The 20,100-nt window shown below is 35.5% G+C and overlaps 1 protein-coding gene across 2 annotated transcripts in view; it reads right to left on the bottom strand.

Annotated features, from left to right (window-relative positions):
• DIAPH3 (diaphanous related formin 3) overlaps nucleotides 1–20,100 on the bottom strand; it is a 495,444-nt gene that overhangs the window by 258,041 nt on the left and 217,303 nt on the right. The gene's annotated exons all lie outside the window — the stretch shown is intronic.

Raw genomic sequence — 20,100 nt, forward strand, 5'->3', positions numbered from 1 at the left:
TATCATTAAATAAGCTAAAAAGGATGTAACTCTTCTAAATAAAAGTTATAAAAATAAATAAAACAATAGATATCCCAGGACCTGAACTGTTGAAGATATAAACTGGGAGCTTTTATGTCAGAGAAACTATGGAAAGTAAGTATTTGAAGGTCTAACAGGAAAAGCAACAAAAAAACATGTATACTATGGAAACCAATACCATTGGGTTTAAGAATAACTACAATTAGCTCATTTGAATAGCATACAGGACACAGTTATAAAAATTAATATACCTGCACTCAAGTTGCAAGTATATTAATTGGATATTTTTAAATTGGATTATGAAGCTAGCTCTAAGAATGCTAACTAAAACACAGTCATTTTATGTCTAATGTACAATATCATTCTTATTTAAAAACATGGCTTATGGAAAACTAAAATAATAGATTTTATTGATTGTGAATGTCGAATCATCTATGCATCCTTGAAATAAATCCCATTTGATCATAGTGTATTATCTTCTTGATGTACTGTTGGATTTGTTTTGCTGCTATTTTGTTGAGGATTTCTGCATCTAAATTCATCAGGAATATTGGTCTAAGTTTTCTTTTTATGTTGGGTCCTTGTCTTGGTATCAGTGTCAAGCTGGCCTTGTAGTATGAGTTAGGAAGAATTCTCTCCTCTTCATATTTTTGGAATAGTTTGAAAGGAATTGGTGTTAGTTCTTCCTTAAAACCTTGGTAGAATTCAGCAGTGAAGCCATCCAGTCTTGGGCCCTTCTTTGTTGGAAGACTGTTTACTACTGATTCAATTTCCTTACTCATTATTGGTCTGTTCAGGTTTCCTATTGTTTCTGATTCAATCTTGGTAGCTAAGTGTCCAGAAATTTCTTCATTTCTTCTAGGTTTTCCAGTGTGTTGGCAAACATTTGTTCATAATTAGCCTCTAACAATCCTTTTTATTTCTGTGGTATCAGTTGTAGTATCTCCTTTTGTGATTCTGATTTTATTTATTTGGGTTTTCTCTCTTTTTTCTTCTAACGGTTTATCAATTTAATCTTTTTTTAAAAAAACAACTTTTTATTTCTTAATCTCATATTGTTTGTTTTTTGTTTGTTTGTTTGATTTGAGACAGGGTCTCACTCTGTCACCCAGGCTGGAGTGCAGCAGCATGATCAGAGTTCACTGTAACCTTGACTTCTCAGGCTCAATTGATCCTCCCACCTCCGCCTCCTGTGTAGCTGGGACTACAGATGTGTGCCACCACATTCAGCTAATTTCTTTTTATTTTTCATAGAGACAGAGTCCCACTATGTTGCCCAGGCCAGTCTTGAACTCCTGTCCTCAAGTGCTCCTGCCCTCAAGTGATCCTCCCACCTCAGCCTCCCAAAGTGCTGAGATTACAGGTGTGAGCCACCTCACCCAGCAATGTGTCTTCTTTTTTTTGTCTCTATTTCATTTAGTTCTGCTCTGAACTTTATTATTTGTTTCCTTCTACTAACTTTGGGTTTGGTTTGTTCTTTTCCTAGTTCCTTAAAATACATCACTAAGTTCTTGAATTGCAATCTATTTTTTTATGTAGGTATTTTTTGCTACAAACTTCCCTCCTAGTACTGTTTGTGCTATATTCCAAAGGTTTTGGTATATTTTGTTTCTACTTTAACTCATTTCAGAAATATTTTTTATTTTCTTAATTTCTTTGTGACTTATTGTACATTACAGAAGCAAGCTGTTTAATTTCCATATTATTTGAACAGTTCCCAAAGTTCCTGTTATTGATTTCTAGTGTTACTCCATTGTGAGCTACAAAAGTACTTAATATAATTTTGATTTTTGAAAATTTGTTGAAACTTGTTTTCTGGCCTAACAAATGGTCTATTCTGGAGAGTGTTCCATGCACTGAAGAGAAGATGTGCGTTGTGCACCTACTGGATGCTATGTTCTAAAATGTCTATTAGATCCATTTGGTCTACAGTACAGTTTCAGATTGATATTTATTTGACAATTTTCTAGCTAGATGGTCTGACAAATGCTGAAAGTTAAATTCTCCAACTACAACTATATTGGAGTGTCTCTCTCCTTGTAGATATCTGCTTTAAACATCTGGGTGTTCTGGCATTGGGCATGCATACATTTAAAACTGTTATATTCTCATGCTGAATTGGTCCCTTTATTATCATATAATGATCTTGTCTCTTTTTATCTTTTTTGACAAAATCTATTTTGACTGATACAAGTGTAGTTTATTCCTGCACACTTGCTTTTCATTTATATACATTTTTTTCAATCCCTTCGCTTTCAGTCACTGTGTATCTTTACAGGTGAAGTGAGTTATTGTAGGCAGCATATTTTTTAATCCATTCAGCCAGTCTATAATTTTTAATTAGATAATTTACACTACTTATAATCAAGGTCATTACTAATGGGTGAGCACTTACGCCTGTCATTTTGTTGATCATTTTCTGATTGTTTTGTATATGCTTTGTTCCTCTCTTCCTCTCTGTTTATCTTTGCAGTTTGGTGGGTTTCTGTAGTAACAATATTTGCATCCTTTCTCATTTGTGTATCTGCTCTATAGGGAGTTTTACACTTTTATGTGTTTTAACAGTGGTAGATACAGCTTTCTTTGCTTCCAGATATATGACTCTCTTAAGCAAGAAGTCTAGTGGTGATGAATTTCTTCAGTGTTTGCTTGGCTGGGAAAGACTATTTCTCCCTCATCTCTGAAGAATAGCTATACTGAGTAAAGTATTCTTATCTTACAGTTCTTTTCTTTAAGCATTTTGTATGTATCATCCAATTCTCTCCCAGCCTGTAAGTTTTCTGCTAAAAAAACTGATGTTAGTCTGATGGGGATTCCCTTACATGTGACTTGACACTTTTCTTTTGCTATTTTTATAATGCATTATTTGCCGTTGACTTTTGAAAATTTGAATATAATATGTCTCACAGAAGACTTTTTGAGTTGAATCTATTTGGGAATCTTTGAGCTTTGTGTATCTGGATGTCTATTTCTTTCCCAAGACTTAGAAAGTTTTCAGCTATTATTTCATTAAATAGGTTGTCTATGCCTTTTTCCATCTCTTCTCCTTCCAGTAATCCCAAAACACAAATATATATTTGCTTAATTGTGTCCCATATGTCACATGTCACACAGACTTTCTTAAATCTTTTTCTCTATTTTTCTTTTTCTTTTTTTTTTTTTTTGTTTGTCTGGGTTATTTCAAAAGACCTTATTTCCAAACTCAGAAATTACATCTTTTCATTGCCTAGTCTACTGATAAAGATCTTGGTTGTATTTTTTATTTCCTTTATTGAATTCTTCAATTCAAGAATTTCTATTTGGCTCTTTTTTTTATATCTATCTCTTTGTTGAATTTCTCATTCTAATCAATTGTTTTCCTGATTTCTTTATATTGTCTACTTGTGTTCTCTGTGTTTCATGGAGTTCTGTAACGATCATTATTTTGAATTCCCTTTCAGGTCTTTTATAAATTTCTTGTTATTTGGGGTGTGCTGCAGGAGAATTACTATGTTCCTTTGAGGTATCACGTTTCTTTTCTTTTTCATGTTTTTTTGTGTCCCTATAGTGATATCCATGCACCTCCTGTAATAATGACTTCTAATTTTATAGAGTAGATTTACAGCATCAATTTAGTAGAGTCTTTGGAGTTTTGGGTGGGAGCAGCCACACAGTCTCTGTGTGATTTATTCAGCTATAATCATCAGCTGTGTCTGAGATTTCCTCAGTGGTTTAGGCTGCAGTTGTTTGTGGAGGCTTTGGTATGACTTTCCTAGCGATGAAGATGAAGAGCCAGACCCAAAGTGGGTCTGTCCTTGAGTCCAGGTGGCATGTATATGGATACCAGCAGGCTCTAGTCACATCAGTCCTTAATTCCCTGGGCAGCAAACATAGGTTCTGGGAAGACCAGTCCTTGGGCCCCTGGGGGTTGTACTTAGGCACTGGCAATAACAGTCAGGTGGCACATGTGATCGTATGGCAGTCCCACAGTGGAGGTGGCAAGGTCACTATTGGACAAAATTGGGAACTTGATAAGAAAGAAGAGTGTAGCAATGTGTTTTGGTAGATATGTAAACCACTAAAGGTAAAGTTCAAAATCTGAAATGCTCCAAAATCTGAAACTTTGAGCATCAAGATGGCACTTAAAGGTTATGTTCAAAGGAAATGTTCATTGGAGCATTTCAGATTAGAGAGATTTGGATTAGAGGTGCTCAACCAGTAAGTATTATACAAACATTCCAAAATCCAAAATACAAAACACTTCTGGTCTGAAGCATTTCAGATAGGGGATATTCAACCTGTATATTACAATTACATATTTTGGTACATAGCATGAGGTAAGAATCAAATTTTCCATTTTCCAAAACATTTGATATTTCTGTGTCATTTTATATAACTAACCATCTTTCTCAACTGATTTTAAGTTACACTTTGATCATACACTTAGTGTCTAGATATGTTATTTCTATTTTTCTGGGCTACTAGTTCTGCTCTATTATTCCCTGTGCTACTGTTAACACTGCTATCACCCTGTCTTACGTACTATAGATTTATGATACATTTTATTCATTGGCTGTTCAAATTATTTTTCTCCATATCTAAATTTTGTTCATTTTTTTGTTTGCTTTTTTGAGATGGAGTCTTGCTCTGTCGCCCACGCCAGAGTGCAGTGGTGCGATCTCAGCTCACTGCAACCTCCGCCTCCCGGGTTCAAGCAATTCTCCTGCCTCAGCCTCCTGAGTAGCTGGGACTACAGGCGCATGCCACTATGCCCAGCTAATTTTTGTATTTTTTTTTTTTAAATAGAGACGGGGTTTCACCAGTTGGCCAGGTTAGTCTCGAACTCCTGGCCTCAAGTGATCCACCTGCCTCGGCCTCCCAAAGTGTTGGGATTACAGGTGTGAGCCACCGCGCCCGGCCCTCATTTATTTTTCCACATGAACTTTAGAGCAACCCAAAAGATCTAAAAATAAAATCCATTTAAATTGTATTTGAATTGCAAGGCAATTGTAAATAGATTCTGAGAGATTTGATATCTTGACAATTTCCGAACTTCCTTATCATAAACATGGCATGTGTTTATAATTATTCAACTTAGCACACTGTTCTTCATGCATGACCTGTATATTTTTTGGTAAGTGTTAGGTATCAAAAGGACATTTAATTTATAGTCCTAGGTATTATGTAGAAACTTTGCCTAATTTTGCATACACATTTTATAATCAGGATTTTACTTATTTTGTCTTTCATTCAGATAAAAAAAAATGTATTAAGCAACTAAAAGAGACTGTGTTAGGAAACAAAGATACAATTCTAGACAAGATAGAGAAATTCCTTGCCTCAAAGAATTTAAGGTCTAATTGAAGTGACTATAAAATAAATGACAATTATAATACGTAGATGTATTAGTGATGTTATAGTGAGAACTACACAAGAATAAAGAAGAGCACCCTAAACATACTTGTCAAAAATAGTCCTTTTAGGTTAAATACCTAAGCAAAGCTTGAAAGGAAAAAGGAGTCAGCCAGGTAAGAAGGTGGGGATATGTGGCAAAGACACAATAATAGAAGGATAGTATTTGAACGTGTAAAGGTGCAAAAACTCTAAAGGCACTGAAAGATGTGAGGATAATAAGAACAGAAAATATAAACAGAAATAAATGACACCAGAAATGAGTCAGGTACCAGATCACACAAGATATTTTAAGCCAGAATAAGACACTTGGATTTTATTCTCACAGTAATGAGGAGCCACTGAAGATTTAAGCACATGAGACATCAGGAGAACTACATTTTAGGAAAAACTCAGGCTAAAGAAGGTAGTTTAGAAGAATGGCAAAAATGACAATAGAAGGGCAAGACTGAAGGAAGTTGACAGTAATCCAAAAGAAAGTAAAGGGTACCTTCACCAAGGGCAGTAACAACAGGGGGAGTGTGGATGAGTTCCAAAAGTAGATTCTATAATGGGAAATAGACTAATTATTGATCTAGCCCAAATTTGTCTCTTGAACTCCAGACTTGAACAACCAACTACTCTCTCTCAATATCTTTATTTGGATGTCTAATGAGCAACTGTACTTAACATGCCCAAAAGCAAACTCCTGACATATATGTGCCTACCTCCATACCTGCTCTCCTATTTTCTTCAGCTTAAAAAAATGGGAATGTTCTTTTTGCTATTTTCAAGTCAAACACTTGAATTTTTGCTACTATTCCCTTCACAATAATATCCAATCCATCAGTGAATCTAGTCGATTCTAACTCCAAAATATTCACTAAAGTAATCACTCCTCACCATCGCCCTGGTACGATTTCTTTTTGTGGCTAACATCTTTTTTCATCTGGACCACAACTTGTTTCTAACTAATCTCCTTGCTTTCAGGCTTAATCAGCTGTAGTCTCTCCACTACAGTGCAGCAAATGAACCCTGCTAAAACTTATTGGTAAAGCCTTTCCTTACTGCCTTATATAGAAAGCAAACTCTTCACCTGGAGTTCCGTATCAACATTGCTCTGCCTTTTTTCTCCTTCAAATAAACTCCTTACATATCATAAATTTGATATTGTCCCACTTCCTCCATTAGAAAATAAGACCCTTAGAGGCAGAAACTTTGATTGCCACTATATTCTTTTTTTTTTTTTTTTTTTTTTTTTTTTTTGAGACAGAGTCTCGCTCTGTCGCCCAGGCTGGAGTGCAGTGGCCGGATCTCGGCTAACTGCAAGCTCCGCCTCCCGGGTTTACGCCATTCTCCTGCCTCAGCCTCCCGAGTAGCTGGGACTACAGGCGCCCGCCACCTCGCCCGGCTAGTTTTTTGTATTTTTTTAGTAGAGACGGGGTTTCACCGTGTTAGCCAGGATGGTCTCGATCTCCTGACCTCGTGATCCGCCCGTCTCGGCCTCCCAAAGTGCTGGGATTACAGGCTTGAGCCACCGCACCCAGCCGATTGCCACTATATTCTTAGCACCAAGATTAAAGCCTGGAACACTTCAGGTACTCAACAAATATCTTTTGGATGGACATATATATGGTCACTTGTGTGTATGTATGTATGTATGAATTGGCAGAGTAAAAGATAATAAAAAGAGGATACTCAGGCTTAAGCTATCAGATAGATGATAATGATGATGTTTATTCAGATAAACGATGGTGATGTTTATTTAATTCAGCAACAAATGAGGAACAGGTTTGGACACTAGTCCAGTTTAAAACATGTTCAGTTACAGAAGCTCTTCTATATCCACATAGTCATGTACAAGAGGCAGCTGGACATACAGATGAGGAGAAGAGAAAATAGGAATGATGATACAGGTATCAGTCCTAGTAACTACTCCATTGACTGTCACAGGTTTTCCAGGTACCATATAACGACACTTTCATCTCCTTATTCCCAGAATTTAAACTTTGTTTCTGGTCTTGTTGTATTAGTTAAAATTTTCAGATGAAGGCTAATAAAAAAGTTAGTAGGATTCTCTTCCTTAACCTGACCAAATAGCAATCCTCAACTTCTCAGAAAATATATGTTTTATTTTCTTGTCTTTATTCTTAAGAGTAGACTGTAACTTTTTTAAATGTTTATTTTTCTCATCATCATCAGTATCCTTTTACATTCTGAAACATTTCGTAGTCTACCTAAAGAAAAATGTTAAAGACACAAGTAACTGTAAATTTTAAATCACATTTTCTGAACACCTATTAAGTACTGCACTGAATGCTTTCTGTTTCTGTTTCCTATATAATTCTCATTATAGTCATCCTAATACTACTACTACTATCATTGTCATCATCATCATCACAATAAGAAAAAATAATGCTTAGGTTAATTTTAAGCAACAAATCTGATAAAAGAATGATGACCACCTGACTTGGACTCCAATATTCTTTTCACTATCTATGAAGTACATTAAGTGTCACAGTTTAAAAAAAAAATACAAGCAACCTTCACCACTTCAACCTCCAAATAAGACACTGACATAATTTAACCAATTCTACCTTTCGAAAATAAAAATGACAAATTAGACTCTTACTGAATTTAATGTATCAGGATACTCAGGATGGTGAGTATATACCCAGTAAGATAATGCTCTTCTCCCATCTTCGCTGCTATCATATAGTCATAGGATTGTTGGGACAAAGGATCAATGGAACTTAGAGAGTGAGAATATGGACAAAGGGATACAAAGCAGAATTGCCTAAGACAGAAGACAATAGAAATTTTAAAACCAAAAGAGAAATAGTTTTTTGTTGATATGAAGCCAGATAATGAGTCTATTATCCAAAAAGATTGATTTGGAAAAATCTTTCATATTAAGAGATAACAAGAGGGGTTTTTTTTTGTTTGTTTGTTTGTTTATTTTTTAATGCAATCAGGGCTGCATCAGTGGAAAACCAGCAAAAATGTTTTATGCAAAGATCACTGATAACCTAATGTTGGCAACAATAAGGATGAATTAACAACGAATGAGAATAAAGGAGGACATTTAGTGAGAATAAAGTTTTTATACAGAATACTATTTCCGTTAGTCATGCTGGCAAAACCTCTGGTAAAATACTAGCATGCCTGGAGGAAGGGCAGGGTCCTCCTTCAGAGAACTCAGGCCTGGTATCCTGCAGCAGGTTCTACATCCCAGCCCACCACATACTAGTCACTAAACCTCATTATGGCTGTGATTCCTCATCTATGATACAGGGACACTGTCCCTCTACGAGTAGTTATGAACATGAAGTGAGATGATAAATACCTTCATGTAACCCTCCCCCTGTGGTGACAAAGAAGAGTACAATCAGAGTCCATAAACACAATTTAGCATTCAAGAGTAAAGCACACTTTAGGCTCAAACCCATGAATCGGTGGAGCTATTCTTCTAAAGCCAGTTCAGAATACATTTACTCTGAAATACTAGATTTTCTCAAATATAACATGAAACTCTGAATCATAAAGTCAGATTATTAGTGCCATCTATACTTGTGATCTAGCTTTGTTGCCATTAGAGTTCTGTGTTTAATCTTACTTCCTAGAGATGCTGTGTAACGCTCCATTTTTCCAAGAGAAGATTAATACTGTTCAAAAACTGTTCTGATCACTAACACAGCATATGCCGCATTTTATAAGGGTTTTATGTCAGAATGAAGTCAAAGATGACAAAAGTTTCTATGTTGCCAAGAGCCATGAACTGAAAAAGTCTCTTTTAATTACATTTTCACTTCATTCTTTTTCTATTTTCAAAGTTTCAAAAATAGTCGCAAAATTATATAAAGAATATCCTTTCAAAATCTTTTCTTTCATACTAAACTTTCCATTTAAAAAATCATAATTCCATGTCACATGTTTATACATATTAGTACATAATCAGATTGATTAATCTAATCAGATTGATTAAAAATATAGCTTTCTAGGAGTAAGACTCCATATAAATGTCATCATACATTATTTCACCATTGCAAAAGAAAAAACATCTCAGAATATGCAGTTTTAAATGTTTTAGTAGTCAGTGTAGGCATAAAAGGTAATAAAAAACACCTTTCTCTTTCTATAACTGAGTATTTTAAATCAGCAAATGTTACTAATAAGTGTTTATTCTGCTTTTCTTGGTGCTCCCTGGTTAAATGTATCTTATGACAATATGCATTTAAAATATTAAGCATTTTAAGCTTTTTTTCTGGTATGTCTTTAGCACAGATATTATTAAATTTTACATGTTAATGTTTATAATAAATTACCTTTTTAAATAGACTGTAATTACACTAGCCTTAAGAGGATGAAAATAAGTATATCTGATTAAATAAGCAAGCATTCTTCTCTATGACATAGAGAGAAGTCAATAAATTCAACTCAACTAAAAAAATAAAGTAAGCAAAATAATTTGTCTAGAAAATGAAAAACACCAGTCCCTAACAGTCTTCAAATGGGGAGACATCTATTAAATATTTGCATAATTGCTGTTATTTTTCTTTGCTTTCTAACTCGTAAGATTCTAAGAGGCTGATAAAGAGCATCAAAATTTAAAAGATACAAATTTTTGAACCAGAACAGCCCTTCAGTACGGACTTTAATCACTTCATTCTATAAATCAGGAAACCTAAGCACAGAGAATATAAATTACTTGCTGAAGGTGGCACAAGGCTTGGCTATGAGCAGTCCTGAGACCAGGAACTGACCACCACACAGCAAGCCTAGAGCATCCTCTGGGACAGGGAATCTGCATGAGGAAAGCAGTCTGCAACCAAGCACATTAGTAAGGATAATTCCCTACACTTCGCATTTAACTTGATCCAAATTTTCCCTTCCTGTACATGTTCACCAGAACAGTTAGTGGGAAACTGAATAGGCCTGAGGGAGGGAAGAGAAATGTTTAGTCTCCAGCACACAATGAACAGGATTTAAAGCTTTGGGAAATAGGGCTATATAGTTGACTCTTGAACAACACATGCTTGCACTGCACAGGTACACTTATAAGCAGATATTTTTCAATAAATGTAGTCAGCTTTCCATACTGGCAGATTCCCATTTGCAATCAAGCACAGACTGAAACTACAGTATTCTCAAGAAGCAAAGCCCATGGATATTGAAGGTCAACTGCAGGCTGGGCAGAATCAACTTTAGGACTTGAGTATGTGTGGATTTTAGTATTTGTTGGGTTCCTGGAAATAATCCCCTGCAAATACAGAAGGAAGATTCTACTTCCAAAGGAAAAGTCAAGAATTTGCCTATCACTGCCTCTCAAGTAGTAGGTAACTTTGGACAGGGTTCAGTTATTTAGCCATATAGTAAATGGAATACACCTGATAATCTGAAACTTGAAGGTTAAATTAAATGGAGAATAGGCAAATGACTGAGAAAAAAACTAAATTTCTGAGAGTTAACAACATTGGTGGTTGATAGGACAATACGGTTTCAAAGAAGGTTTAGGTAGCTCAAAAGCAAATGATTCAGAATACATAGGGAAAAAAGTGAAAAAATTTGGAATGTTTTTGTGAGTTGGCAATAGACCCTTGGGAAAACATCGAAGTAAATGCTTTGGTATTGAAAACCACATTGTATAAATCACTTTAGTCATATCTGGCCTCTCAAACCAAGTTTTAATATTTCTAGGCACATAAATAAATGGGTATATACCTAAAAACATATAATCAGTGGAGAAACAGGCTATTTTTCTATTCAAATACTAATATATGACTGCCATAACAAATCAGTATATTTTACTAGCAAAAAGAAGTCTGTTTGACAATTCAAGGCTAATAATTATATAATATATAGAAAGTAGCTGAAGCCCTAAATAAAATTTTGTGAAACAGATTATTTCAACTGTAGCAATCATCAAAAATGTAGCAGATAAATGCATATTTCTCTTTCTGTGACATTCTGTTTCAGCAGACAAAGTCACAAAACAAATAGTCTTTTCTCTACAACTCAAGTCCTATATGCACAGGAATAAGAACCTCATTAAGGGTTCTTATTTATTAAGTAAACCCTTTATTAAGGGTTTACTTAATAAACCCTTCATTATGGGTATATCTAGATTTTTTTAACCACAGTTATATGTACAAAAGAACTGTTAAAGTATTGGGAAATATTCTGTTAAAAAAACTTAAAGTATATACCTCAAAACAATAACGATCTTTACAAAGATGACCTAAAGAATGCTTCCCCTACCTCTTTATTCTTATAAGAAATTAAAAATCAAAATATTTCATAAAAACTGTTTAATATCCAAGGATCTTCTAAATTAGCAACTTTGCTCATCTCAAAAGTATGAACCCTACAAAAAGAACCATTTTATTGAAGTTTCCTTGGGTATAATCGTCCCCTCATAATGAAAGATTTAACTAGCAGAAAAACAAGAGTTCAAATCAAATAAAATATTAACACCATTCAAATTTGCAGATGAAACAACTTTTTAAATTCACAAGCTGTAGATTAGGGAGAAAAGTAATCCTGAAAAGTTAAGCCTATTTATCACATATATCTTAGTGTTAATTGGGTTCATTGCAATTTGAGATGAGCTCTGACCGAATGGATCTAAGGACTAACAGAAGTAAAAGATATCAGGAAAGAGAGTTAAAAATCCGACTGAAAGAAAACTGAATCCTGTTCTAACGTGATCTCTCTTGGCTCATCACAACTTCTCAAGAAAACATCCCTAAATTTTCATGTGTCCTCAAAATCTCCCCACCATATGAAATACTTCTAGTATCTGGCCCCTGTGAATTCTTCTTGAATGCTGGTGTTTCCCAATCATGGAACAACACATGTACATTCATAAAAAATAATTTTTCCAGCCGAGTGCGACGGTTCATGCCTGTAATCCCAGCACTTTGGGAGGCTGAGGCGGGCAGATCACGAGGTCAGGAGATCGAGACCATCCTGGCTAACATGCTGAAACCCCGTCTCTACTAAAAATACAAAAAATTAGCTGGGCATGGTGGTGGGCGCCTGTAGTCTCAGCTACTTCGGAGGCTGAGGCAGGAGAATGGCGTGAACTCAGAAGGTGGAGCTTGCAGTGAGCCGAGATCACGCCAATGCACTCCAGCCTGGGCAACAGAGAGAGACTCCGTCTCAAAATAAATAAATAAATAAATAAATAAATAAATAAATAAATAAATAAATAAATAATATTTTTCCACTATTTTTACGTATAACATTCTCTCATATGTTCTCTGATGGTATCAGAAGGTAGAAATATATCTCTGCTAAAATAAATTACAAAGCCAACTCTGAAAGTTAATGTATGACATCCAAAGGCATATACAAGAGAAAGTACAAGAGAGGAGAACAGTCATGAATGAGAACTCAGTGTACATTCCTAATTTAGAAGAATTAAATCCAAATGATAACACAGGTAATTCAAGATTTCTAGCATGGTGTTGAATGGAAAGAGTTGATAAACCAACTTACTAGTATTTGTACAAACAATGCTAAGCAACTTGAGAATAGAAAAAGTAACAGTACATTGTATTAACCAACAGATAAAAAGGAATGCCATATTAAATCATGGGCAGACCATCCTGGTGTATTCCTGGGGAAAACAGAACACAATCATCAAAACAGCCAGAGTGGCCAGGTGCGGTGGTCTGTAATGCCAGCACTTTGGGAGGCCGAGGCGGGCGGATCACGAGGTCAGGAGATCAAGGCCATCCTGGCTAACATGGTGAAACTCTGTCTCTACCAAAAATACAAAAACAATTAGCCGGGCGTGGTGGCGGGCACATGTACTCCCAGCTACTCGGGAGGCTGAGGCAGGAGAACGGTGTGAACCTGGGAGACCGAGCTTGCAGTGAGCTGAGATCGCGCCACTGCACTCCAGCCTGGGAAACACAGCGAGACTCCATCTCAAAAAAATAAAAAAAAATTTTTAAAAACCAGCCAAAGTGATTATCCAAAACTTGATAGAAGAGAAGTGATCTGACACAAAAATGACCATTATTCCAAAATACTGAAAAAGAATTACACCGATAGCAAAATGGTCAAGCTTAAGTAGTAGAATTTTACAATAAACTTACTTCTATATTTGATGACGGCCTGCCCATAATTTTGTGATCCTGTATTCGGAGAGAGGGAAGGTTGGGGAGGGGAGGGGAAGCAAAAAAAGAAAGAAAGAAAATGCTTTATTCTGTGGGGCGTAGCGTGTGAGTGTGCCAGGGTAGAAAAAAGGTGGACAAGGTAGAGATAATACCTAGGTATTTGTTCAACTGAACTCAACTTTTATTATCTAGACTTTCTGATATGTAGTTATCCTCTTTCTGCTTTTATGTTCTTGTTTTTGATAGCTCAGTTGGGAATTCAAGTCACTTGCCCAGTTTCTCAGTTATTGAATCGTTATTCCTGTGCTCTAAGAATAATGTTCCAGTTAGCATTCCAGATTATTCTGGTCTCCAATTAGTCTAGCTAATTGGAGTTCCATTATTTGCCCGATCTGTGTTCTAGAATCAACTATTCTGTGCTAGTTTCTGTCCCCACAATCTCCTGAATTTGGAATTTTTGTTAATGTGGGCTGTTAAAATTTGTAGTTCTATGTTATCTTACCTTCTGGCTGGAGCTTGTGTTGTGTACATCCTATATAGCTACTTATAACACCCGGCTTACAGTGGCACAAGCCTGTAATCCCAGCACTTTAGGAGGCCAAGGCTGGATTACTATTTGAGGCCAGGATTTCAAGACCAGCCTGGACAACAAAATGAGTACTCATCTCTACAAAAAACATAAAAATTAGCTGGGCATAGTGGTATGCATCTGTAGTGCTAGCTACTCAGGAGGATGAAGTGGGAGGATCATTTGTGCCCAGGAGTTTGAGGCTGCAGTGAGCTAAGATCATGCCACTGCATTCCAGCCTGGGCAACAGTGGCAGATCTTGTTTTGAAAAACAAAACAAAAAAATTTTTAATAAAATGTTCAGCTCACATACAGACCTCTTTTCCACCGTACCATCGAACTGCAACCCAAATGTTCCATATACACTTCCCTAGTAGTATAAGGAGGAGAGGTTAAAGGAAGACTAGCAGGATTCATTTTATATTGTGATTAGAAAATGATATTTTAAAAAATAATCTCCCTATGAGAGAGTAGAGAATGGGGAGTCAGTATTCAATGGGTGCAGAGTATCAACTGGAGAAGATGAGAAGTTCTAAAGACGGATGGTACTGATGGATACACAACATTAGTGTTGCTAATGCCACAGAACTGTACACTTAAACATGGTTAAAATGGTAATATTTTGTTATGTATACTTATCCACAACATTTAAAAATAGAAAAAAAATTTTTATGAGGCTTGATTTCAAATCACTCATTTTAATTTGACCTCTTGATTTGAAAATTTATGTAGGAATGATGTAGTCAATATTTTGCTTTGTCAAATGAAGAACAAAATCTAAGTGGCTGTAAAATTAATCAGACCAAACTGGGATCATTTAAAATGTATATGTTCTTTCTCAAGAGCTGTTCAAAGGCAAAGTTGGTCCTTATTCACTGCACACCTCAAACTTATACATTGGTTTGACTATTTACATGATGGTATAAATACTGCTGTTACAAAATAATGATTCCTTTTCTACCTTTCACCCGGATTTCCTCTCCAAATTGTACAAAGAATTTCATTCTTGGGCAATTCCATGTTTCAAGAACCTAATCACATTCCTATTTCCTTGAATACCCAGCTCTTAGATTTCTAAGCTTGTAGTAGCCCATATCAATTACTTTGTCATCAAAGGTGCATAGTGATAAAGCCAGGGCAGACTTTTACACAAAAGGAAGATCTTCATCTTTTCCTACACAGAAACTGACTCTCTTCAGCTTCTTGTTCTTTGTGGCATAAAGACAGGTGGCACATGGATAATGTATAGAATTAGATTTTAGAAAGAAAACCCCAGCCATCCTTATGCTTCAAAGCCTCAAAACATTCACCCAGGACCAGAGACCAGCAAGATGTATCTGGAATATTCAGACAAAAGTCAAGTTAACAATGAAATGGCTCTTTATCTAGGTTTGTTGTGGATCCCTGTATATACATATTGACTTATATTGACTAAGGCAAAGTCACCTTTTTATTTTCTAGTTAAACAATACATATGTATATGTATATACAGACAGAATGAGATGTGTGTGTGTGTGTGTGTGTGTGTGTGTGTGTGTGTGTGTATCTCACCAAGGAATCCCACAAGAAAAATGGAGAGCTAAGCCAAGTCAGGACTCAGAAATCCCTGGATGGTTTATAATCCTCCAAGCCCCAACAAAAACTCCAAAGAATATAAAATAAGCAATACTTTCATCCCCTTGCCAATGTCCATATTTGAAGTTGGGCTACTTATAAAAAAATCTCCCAATATTTTCAAGCCTGCCCCCAACCCCCTAAACAATCTTACTTTCAGTGTAACAACCAAATCTGCTATTAAGAAGAATGTACTTAACAGAGCTGTATTGTGAAATAGGGAGCGAGGTAATTTTTCATTAATGGGAATGCAGTGGCTTAAATTGTATTAGAAATCTCACTTTAAACTCAATTACTTCACAATTACGTTTGGCCACCTGACACTTGGGCGGAGAAGAATTAACATCTTAGTGAAGAAGAATCTTTACAAGAACTGAAATATCCCTCACTGTAAACTCCCCAACCTAACTAATTAAAAACTATCTTTAACTTTAAATGCCTCATGAAAATGTCAGACAGTAAAAGTTATTGTTCGAAAGACATACACCAAAAAGCCAACGAGAACAGAAACACAATACTACACAGAACACCTCTGACATCCAGGAACACCTATTAATTGGGACTCTCCGGCTCATGTCAAAATTTCTAATCTCTAAAATGTTTTAATAAATCATATTCATATTCTTAAGACTATTTTACTTTATGTTGGAAACATCAAATCTGTATTTCATATAATTTCTTGAATTTCTGAAAGATTCAAATCCTTTTTTCCCCAATTAAAATGGACCGTGGAATATCATCTAATAAAAAAAAATATCATTTTCCAATAAGAAAACTAACCCATAAGAGGCTAAGGGTCTGGCAAACGAAAATGAGGACTCTGGATACTCATTCTTGTGCTTATGCCATCCTGGCCATCCAAAGCCTATCTAGCCCATCAGCAGAAACTGCAAATGTGATGACAAAATAACTAAATGGAATTAAAAGCAGAATGACTAAGATTCATTCTACCCTGCAGAGAAAGTGGAGCCAGATAATAATTGGAGATGATAACTGGAGATTAATATTTTTCTTTTCTGAAATTTGTCCCATAGCCTTGCCATTTCAGGATCAATGGCATTTATTTCCTCTGGGGAGAAAAGATAAACCTTAGAATAAGAGGTCATTCTTCAGCACTGAGTGTAAAATTAGATTTCTGTTAATATCTACAGTGAGACAATAGTCTTGAAAGCTATGTGGTTCAATTGCAAAAGCTGGGTGCTTACAGGAAAAAAAAAAAACTTAATACAGTCACAAAACATTCCTTTAACTATATAAAACTGAGAACAGGGCACTACTATAAGCAGTGGCTATGAAGGATGCAGCATATGAGAAAAGGACAGAGTGTCAGACATAGGGAAGACACAAAAGCCCTTCCTAGACCAAGGGAGAACTTGCAGGGGATCAGAAGGGCAAGATCAGAATTCAGATACACCTCTGGAGGGTGTGCTCTCTTCCTCCTCCCTTATGGTGCAGGGCTGGAGGAGAGCCACCTGGGGAGTAACAGACGACTAAAGAGATATTGGAGACCCCAGAGCAGAGGGTATTTGTGGCCAGCTTCCTGTCTGGACCTCCACAGGAAGACCATCTCACAGTAGCCTCTACCAATATGGGGCAAGCGCTAGAGAACAAAAATAGGGCATAGTATGTTTAGACAAGTGTGCTTGTGACAACATCTTGCTTTGTAAGTGGTTAATGGGAGATGTAAAAGCACTAAAAGAGTCAGCAGACATGTTTTCAAAAAATATTTACTACATCTCACTAGATTCTTCAAGTAACAACTGAAAAATTCTCATTGGATATAAAATCCCCTGCAACTCAATTGGGAAAAAAATCTATACTAGAAGCAAATATTAGATTTCAAATTTCAAAAAATAAGGCAGTGAGAAGGACAGTAGAAAAATATCTATTTCTTCCCAATATGTACATGCAAAGGCCCAAAGGGATTATAACACATAAAACACGTATTTCTATTGACCTATATAATACCTTATCTCAAATTATCAAATTTAACATCTTACCCCCAAACTTAGTTCTTTTGGCTTAGTTTCTCAAATACTCATAATTATTTCTCAGCTTTTCATAAGCTGCTCCTTCTAAGCCTGAAGAAGATATATACGATTTTTCACTTCATCAATTACTTCCATCCTCACATTTGAGCAAATATTCTTCAGGATAACCATTACACAGATTTCCTTCATTACAAACAAGTATCCCTTTTGATCACAGGCACCATTTGGAATAATTAACTATCAAATATATTGCTTTCTGAATGGAGTTTATTGAACTAATGGAACCCTGCGTATGTAATATACTTGACAAAAATTTCTTTCACTTTGAAAAGCTAAGGTCATTTCTAAGCTGTAATTTCAAAAATAAAACAAATGACTCAGATCTTGCAACAATTTTTTTAGATTCATTTATATTGACTAAGGCAAAGCTGCCTTTTTATTTTCTAGTTAAACAATACACATCAAAATATATACAGATTTTTAAAAAACTAAACATGCTATTCCAGCTAATTGCCATATTATTCTAGATTTGTCCCCTAGGAAGATATTGATTTCTTAAAGTTCATTGTGAAACAATTCAAACAATATAGAAGTACAATTTTTAAAAAGTAAAGTTTCCCCACACATTAATACAAATATTCCCCAAAGGAAACTATTGAAATCATAGTTATTATCAACAAAAGCTTATAAGTGTATAAGAGTGTACATAAACAAAAAAGATGTATACACATGTATACAAATATACAATTTAAGGGTTTTTTTCCTTAATTAAATGAGCTCATACCATATACATTATTTTGCATTTTACTTGTTTCACAAAGCAATAAACCCAGTGTAATTTTCCATGTTCATATGTCTAGATCAACAACATTTAACAGCTTCATAGCATATCACCTGGTACCATAATTTGGCTACATATCATACATAATTTAGCTATTTTCCTTGTTAATGAGCATTTAAGTTGTTTATAAATCTTTCCTATCAATATTACTAAAATAAATATTCTTGCATATTTTTTCATATAAGCATTTGTTGCATCTACTTTTAACTGTGCCTATGTAATAATCTCATTCTCTTATGAGAAAAGAAATATGATCAATTTAACACCATTAGCACATCTCTTCTATTAAGTCTGAAAAAAATGGGCTTTTTGGTTGTTTAAAAAGTTTATTTTGGCAGTTTATTTCTTAATGTTAACAAAGATCAGCAGTTTCTAAGAATCCTAGAATGTTAAGCTACCAAGAACTCTTTATTTTATAGATATGTAACTAAGGCCTGGAGAACTGATTTCTCCAAGGCCACACAGCTACCTAGTGGTTGATTCAAGACAAGAAATAGGCTCCCTGGTTCTAGGCCAATTACTGTACCACACTCCATTTCCTGGGGAATGACGAACACAGACACACAGGACCAAGAAAGCCCCGTTAGAACAATAATAGCAACTGGAAATGTAATAGTTCTCAATATGGAGCTCCTCTGAGGGCTTCCCTGTCATGAAAAAGAAAATCTTAATCTATTTCATTCATTCATTCATTCATTCATTCACTCACTCACTCCCAAGTCATTGAATTAGGCTCTCTATTGAAGAATACAGAAAAGTCAAATGTAAGGCTTGCTCATAAAGAACCTCAGTTGAAATTGGAACAATAAGATGTGAAGATATCAAATTACACAATAACAGAATCATTTATATAAAGTGAAGAGCATTACAGAGTTCAAGCAAATTCTGATATTTATTCTATCAGAAGTCCAGTAAAAGTTTATTAAAAGGTTAATAAATTTTTCAATGACCAAAGGCTTTCATTGGCCTCAATTTTTTGAGGTCTCACTAATACTCATTAATAATAACAATTACTACTATTTCCTTGGGGCCAACCAAGGGAAAAGATGATGGAGGCTGGGCACAGTGGCTCATGCCTGCAAACCCAACACTTTGAGAGGTCAAGGTGGAAGGATCACTTGAGGCCAGGAGTTCAAGACCAGCCTAGGCAACATGGCGACACCATGTCTCTACAAGAAAAATTGTAAAACTAGCTGGGCATACTAACACATACTTGTAATCCTAGCTACTTGAGAGGCTGAGGCAGGAGGATCCCTTAAGCCCAGGAATTCAAGGCTGCAGTGCATGATAATCATGTCACTGCACTCCAGCCTGGGTGACTGAGCATGACGCTGTCTCAAAACAAACAAAAAAAAAAAGATGGAGCACTTAGAAAGTTAAAAGAGGCAATAACATCTCAGTAAATGGACCAGAAAAATCTTCACAAAGTAAATGGTATCACATGTAGGCCATGAATGATTAACAGGGGACAGAACTGGAATGCATTCCTTTCTTCTCTTCTCTGTGAAGAGTTATTTTCTAAATATAAATATATGCAGTTGTATACATATAAAGAAGCAAACTATAGTT

This window comes from Papio anubis, chromosome 15 (assembly GCF_008728515.1).
Source record: "Papio anubis isolate 15944 chromosome 15, Panubis1.0, whole genome shotgun sequence".
In the NCBI taxonomy this organism is placed as follows: domain Eukaryota; kingdom Metazoa; phylum Chordata; class Mammalia; order Primates; family Cercopithecidae; genus Papio; species Papio anubis.